Source organism: Canis lupus, chromosome 4 (assembly GCF_003254725.2).
Source record: "Canis lupus dingo isolate Sandy chromosome 4, ASM325472v2, whole genome shotgun sequence".
Classification (NCBI taxonomy): domain Eukaryota; kingdom Metazoa; phylum Chordata; class Mammalia; order Carnivora; family Canidae; genus Canis; species Canis lupus.
Window position 1 is genome coordinate 15,989,701 of NC_064246.1, and position 7,137 is coordinate 15,996,837.

General features: G+C 36.2%; 1 long non-coding RNA gene across 3 annotated transcripts in view; it reads left to right on the forward strand.

Annotated features, from left to right (window-relative positions):
- LOC112651522 (uncharacterized) overlaps positions 1-6,245 on the forward strand; it is an 80,625-nt gene extending 74,380 nt beyond the window's left edge. For all 3 annotated transcript variants that reach the window (XR_007410062.1, XR_007410061.1, XR_004815113.2), the window contains exon 3: positions 4,254-6,245. This is a non-coding gene — a long non-coding RNA (uncharacterized LOC112651522). The remainder of the gene's footprint in view (positions 1-4,253) is intronic.
- The last annotated feature ends 892 nt before the right edge of the window (positions 6,246-7,137 follow it).

Genomic DNA, 7,137 nt, shown 5'->3' on the forward strand with positions numbered 1-7,137 from the left:
AAATGTACTCTTACTCCTGTATTTCACTCATCTCCCCACCAACCTCCCCTCTAGCAGCCACTAATTTGTTCTTTGTATTTAGAATTTGTTGTCTCTTTTTTTCTCTGTTTTGTTTCTTAAATTCTACATGTAAGTGAAATCATATGGTATTTGACTTTCTCTGAATGGCTTATTTCACTTAGCATTATACCCTCCAGGTTCATCCATGTTGTTACAAATGGCAAGATTTCTTTTCTTTTTTTTCTTTTTTCAAATTTTTGTTTGAATTCTAGCTAGTTAACATACAGTACAATGTTGGTTTCAGGAGCAGAATTCAGTGATTCATCACTCACATACAACACCTGGTGCTCATTACAAGTGCCCTCCTTACTATCCATCACCCATCTAGCCCATTTCCCCCCACCTCCCTCCATCAATCTCTGTTCTTTATCTTTTAAGGGTCTCTTATGGTTTGATACTCCCTCTTCCCCTCCCCCCATATGTTCATCTTTATTGTTTCTTTTTATTTTTTTTTCAATAAGAAGCACCTGAACAGTTTATTAGGGTAAAAGATGTCTTTTAAAAAATTAATTCATTATTTAAACAATTTTATTTTTATTTAATTCAACTAACTAATATATAGTACAGTACAAAGTGCTAGTTTCAGTGATTCATCAGTTGTATATAAACCCAGTGCTTGTTACATCATGTGCCCTCCTTAATACCTGTCACCCAGTTATCCCATCTCCTCCCTCCCCTCCAGCACCCCCCAGTTTGTTTCCTATGGTTAAGAGTCTCTTATGGTTCATTTCCCTCCCTGATTTTGTATGTTTGTGTGTATTTATTTATGCTCTGATGCTCTCACAGAGAGAGAGGCAGAGACATAGGCAGAGGGAAAAGCAGGCTGCCTGTGGGGAGCCCTATATAAGATTCGATCTCAGGATCCTGGGAGCCCAAGGCAGCTGCTCAACCACTGAGCCACCTAGATGCCCCTGTTCTTGTTTTATTCCCCCACATCCACTATGCTCATCTGTTTTGTTTCTTAAATTGCACATATGAGTGAAATCATATGGTATTTGTCTTTATCTGACTGACTTATTTCACTTAGCATAATACACTCTAGCTCCATCCACATTGTTGTGAATGGCAAGATTTCATTCTTTTTGATGACCGAGTAATATTCTATTGTGTATATATATCACATCTTTTTTATTCATTCATCAGTCAGTGGAAATTTGGGCTCTTTCCATAGTTTGGCTATTGTTGATAATGCTGTTATGAACATGGGGTGCATGTACCCCTTTGTAACCATATTTTTGGATCCTTTGTATAAATATCTAGTAGTGAAATTGCTGGCTCATAGGGTAGTTTTATTTTTAACTTTTTGAGGAACCTCCATACTGTTTTCCAGAGTGGCTGCACCAGTTTTCACTCCCACCAACAGTGCAAGAGGGTTCCCTTTTCTCCACATCCTCACCGACACATGTTGTTTCCTATGTTGTTAATTTTAGCCATTCTGACAGGTGTGAGGTGGTATCTCATCATGGTTTTGATTTGTATTTCTTTGATGATGAGTAATGTTGAGCATCTTTTCATGTGTCTGTTAGCCATCTGGATATCTTCTTTGTTTTTTTTTTTTTTAAATTTTTATTTATTTATAATAGTCACACAGAGAGAGAGAGAGAGAGGCAGAGACACAGGCAGAGGGAGAAGCAGGCTCCATGCACCGGGAGCCTGACGTGGGATTCGATCCCGGGTCTTCAGGATCGCGCCCTGGGCCAAAGGCAGGCGCCAAACCGCTGCGCCACCCAGGGATCCCTGGATATCTTCTTTGGACAAATATCTATTAAGGTCCATTTCTTTTTTTTTTTAAAGAGATTTTTATTTATTTATTCATGAGAGACACAGAAAGAGAGGCAGAGACATAGGCAGAGGGAGAAGCAGGCTCCCTGCGGGGAGCCTGATGCAGTACTCCATTCCAGGACCCTGGAATCATGACCTGAGCTAAATGCAGCTGCTCAACCACTGAGCCACCCATGTGCCCCTCATGCCCATTTCTTAACTGATTTTTTTTTGTCTTTTGGGTGTTGAGTTTGACAAGTTCTTTATAGATTTTGGATACTAATACTTTATCAGATATGTCATTTGCAAATATCTTCCCCCATTCTGTTGTCTGCCTTTTAGTTTTGCTGATTCTTTCCTTCAATGTTCTGAAGATTTTTATCTTGATGAAGTCCCAATAGTTCATTTTTGCTTTTTATTTCCCTTGCTTCTGGAGATGCGTCTACTAAGAAGTTGCTACAGCTAAGGTCAAAGAGGTTTCTGCCCATGTTCTTCTCTAGGGTTTTGATGGATTCTTGTCTCACATTTAGGTCTTTCTTCCATTTTGAATTTATTTTTGTCTATGTTGTAAGAAAATGGTACAGTTTCACTCTTCTGCATGTAACTGTCCAATTTTCCCAGCACGATTTATTGAAGATAATATTTTTTCCATTGGATATTCTTTCCTGTTTTGTTGAAGATCAATGGACCAAAAATTTGTGGTCCATTTCTGGGTTTTCTCTTCTCTTCTACTGATCTATGTATCTGTTTTTGTGCCAGTACTAGACTGTCTTGATGATTACAGTTTTGTAATAGAGCTTGAAATCAGGAATTGTGATACCTCCAGTTTTCTTTTCCTTTTCAGGATTGCTTTGGCTATTCAGGATCTTTTGTGGTTTCATATAAATTTTAGGATTGTTTATTATAGCTCTGTTAAAAATGATGGTGGCATTTTGATAGGGACTACATTAAATGTATAGATTGATTTGGACAGTATAGACATTTTAACAATGCTTATTCTTCTAATCCATGAACACAGAATGCTTTTCCAACAAATGGCAAGATTTCATTCTTTTTTATGACTGAATAATATTCTTTTATATATATATATATATATATATATATATATATATATATATATATATGATAATCCTTTTGGACAAACTAAAAGGTACAGAAATGTAATGAATGAATGTGGGATTTGTTAGAAAATTTAAACTCTGGTTTTCTCTGATATATATATCTCATCTTCTTCATGCATTCATCTATGAATGGACACTTGGGCTACTTCCATATGTTGGCTATTGTAGATAATGCTGCAATAAACATATGGGTGCATATATCTTTTTCAAATTAGTGTTTTTGTTTCCTTTGGGTAAATACCCAGTAGTGGAATTACTAGATCATATAGTAATTCTATTTTTAATTTTTTGAGGAACCTTCACACTGTTTTCCACAGTGGCTGCACCAATTTGCATTCTCATCAACAGTATACATCTTCACCAACACTTGTTATTTCTTGTGTTTTTGATGTTAGCTTTTTTGATGTTAGCTATTTTGTTAGTTATCATACCAGAGAGGAGAAGATATTTGCAAATAATATATTAAATGATAAAGGGTTAATGTCCGAAATACTTAAAGACATTATACAGCACCAGAAAAATGAATAATCTGATTAAAAAATGAGTAGAAGCCCTGAATAGACATTTTTCCAAAGAAGACACATGATGGCCAGCAGACACATGAAAAGATGCTCCATTTCACAAATCATCAGGGAAATGCAAATTAAAACCACAATGAAATCTCACTTAGTTCTTTCCTTCCTTCCTTTCTCCCTTCTAGCCTGCCTGCCTTCCTTCCTTCCTTCCTTCCTTCCTTCCTTCCTTCCTTCCTTCCTTCCTCTGACTAGGATCTCTAAATAAAAGTAGTGATAGAGGTCTTTCTTTTCTCATTTCTAATCTTAGAGGGAAGCCTTCAACATTTCAGCATTAAGTGTGAATATTTGGAGTAGGTTTTTTTATTCCTTTCTTTCATTCTTTTTTGGTAAATACCCTATATCAGTTTAAGGAAATTCTATTTATAATTTGCTGAACTAAGGTCTTCTGACACCAGTCTCTAAAATCTTAGTTTTGAGTTTTATACAATTTTCATTTATCTGTTGTAAACACAATTTGGCATTTGGCAAGTTTCAGTATTTGCATTTTTGGAGAGAGTAGGGGAGCATCAACACTTGTGCCTCCAAATATTGCCTGCTATTGGTGTTATGGGAGCATGTCCGGTGTGACTGATAGAATTTGTTCAGTACCTTTCTCACTTTTGCCTGTTCGTGTTTTCAAAGCAAGTTCCAACTCCACAAACATTCTTTGACTGTATTTTATACTGCATATTTGTATTAATATTTTTATGTTCTCCTAATATATGAGGTCATTTTCTTTATTATTTTATTGCTCTAGATGTTCAGGAGGAGGGAAATGGAGAAGATTCTTCTAGGTCAAAGAGCAGGTGAGTACAGAGATGACACTTCCAGGCAATGATCCTAACTCTCTATCCAGTACTACCCCAAAGCTGAGACATTGTCCCTCTTAAGCCTGCTAATTGTTTTTGCTTTTTATTTTTTAAATAAAAATCTTATGACAGCCTTAAATTCAAATTTAAAAAGAGAAAGAAAAAAACCCACTGTAATTTCTCCATGAAAGAGTTGCCTCTCTTAATTTTTGTGTTTTTCACTACTCTTTTATTACATACTTGTTAAGTTGATGTGCTTTAGAAATGATAATCCTTTTGGACAAACTAAAAGGTACAGAAATGTAATGAATGTGGGATTTGTTAGAAAATTTAAACTCTGGTTTTCTTTCTTGGAAAAATCATAGTGGTGATAGCTATTGGAATATTCATAGACTTCTTTCTATTTTGATGAAGTGGTTTTGGTGTAAATTATTTTATCTTGATTTTACTCTGGGGCTTTTAGAATTAGATTTTGCTGTAGTCAGCTTTGATTTAACGCTTGTATGCATTACAGGTATTAGAAAAAAAATCCCATTCGCCCAAAAGTCTTTGGAGCACCAGCAAACTAATTAAAGCTACCCAGCTCAGTAAATCCATTTTCGATTATCAGTAACACAGTGAATTCTTTTTTTAAGCTCAAAGTTTGCTTGTACTTAAGGAAAAAAACCAATCTATCATACACAGTGTTTGTTGTTCACTCAGTGCACCTGTAGATTTAGAAGTTTTCCATTTCCAATGATTAAATCTTAGTCATTTGAAAAAAAAAAAATAGAAGTATTTCAGTATCTTTTTAATGCAAAAGACCATGGGTTAGCTCGGATGGCTAAAATGTCCAAGGACATGGATTTGAATAGTGGGTAGACAACTAATTGGCTTTGTTTATTTCATGACCTTACAGTCAGTTCTTACTGAACGAATTTGTTAGTAGTAATGAAATGCCTACCATTGTCACATAGAAATGTTTGATGTGATTTTATAATGTAATTCTATGTTTCTTAGTTATTAATCAAGCAAAAGTGTGGTTGGGCCATTGTAAATGCATCTGTAAGTATAGAGAATACATCTTAATTCTCAATACACTGGATGTTGGTTTAGTGGTGACATTGTATTCAAAGGGATCAGGAAGTACTTGTTCTGGTCCCTTTTTTGTCACTAATTAAAAACAGGGCAAACACTTTCCGAGCCTAGATTTCCTAGTTGGTACAATGAAGTTAATAATACTTGCTCAATTTATCTTCCAGATTGAAGTGAAAGTCAAAATAGAAACTGTAAGTGTGTACACTCTTGATTAGGATTCTGATGATAGACATGGCTTTGATCTTCAGTCCTTCACGTTGTTTGATGTACATTTGGTGATTTCTCTGAGGCATAAGGGAGTATTCAGTGATACTTGTAAACTAGTGAATAGGTCAGAAACTAAGGACTGAGGAGGGAGTGTGGGATGGCAGGTGACTGTGAAATCTCTGGATCCGATGTCTACACAGGTTAGAAGTAAGCTTGTAAAGAGACTCAATAGTTGCTTTGACATTGTACCAGGATCTCCCCTGTGTTAACCTGGAGATTAAAACCAACTAAGTATCTCCAAACCTTTCCCTGCCGATGATATACACTTCCTCAACTGTGCGTTTGTCATCAGAGCTCTTTTGAAGATCAAAAAAATAACAGAGATTTGAAACTCTTCTCTCCTTCCTGACTTTTGAACGCTTTACTGAACTAATGGTGCTCGACTAAGCAGAGAGCAGCAGGAAACAGAAGAAAAAGGAACCAAGAGTCTAAGTTCTCTACCACCAAGATAGACAATTTTTCATTTGTTTACAAGTTTGTTGTTGGCTCAATTTGTTTGTTAATTCATTCAAAATCAATCAAGAACCTATTATGGACCTAGTTGTGTGTTCAGTGCTCTGTTTTCAAACATGGGTATCTCTGTCTTGCATCCAATGAGGGAGGTCAATTTGGAAATAAATGTAGCAACTCTGACTTCTTTTCTTGTCTGTGTAATTGGGGTTGATGATGTTAACTCCTCAACTTTAGTTTTCATAATTTCTGGTGATGAGATCCCACATTTGGTTTAGGAAGCTGCCCTTACACAACCTTTGGTCATGTAATTTGGGTAGGATTGACCTCTGGGGCTCTGGCATCAGATTGATTTAAGACAACCACTCGTCCCAGTTCTCCACTGTGCAGTGGGAACGTAACTCAGCCAGTATTAATGACACACTGATAAGACATACATAGATGTTTTCTGAGAAAGATGAACTTTCTTTGTCCTCTGGGTGGTGTGAGAAGAGATTACGAGGTTTTGAATGGTTCTTGCCTTTTTTGCTGACAAAATGGACATGCCTGGAGCTGCTAGGGTACTGACACGGTGGTCTGGTGAAGCCAACACCACAGAAGGCATATCAAAGACAGAATGAAATCGAGTACTGTGATAATGTCTTGGCTGCTGGATCAATCCTCATGGGAGCAACTTATCTCTAGATATTTCAGTTACATAAACTACTAAATTCTCATTAGTTTTTAGAGCAGTTTTATTGATTTATAATTTAAATATCGTAAAATTCACCCTTAATGTTTTCTTTATATTTTATTTTATTTTTACTTTTAAAAAACAATTTAAATTCAATTAGCCAACATAGAGTACATCATTAGTTTCAGATATTTAGTTCAGTTAGTTATCAGATGCCTATAACACCCAGTGCCCATCACATCATTGACCTCCTTAATGCTCATCATCCAGTTACCCCATCCCTCCCACCTCTCCTCCAGCAACCCTCAGTTTGTTTCCTACAGTTAGGAGTCTCTCATGGCTTGTCTCCCTCTCTAATTTCTTCC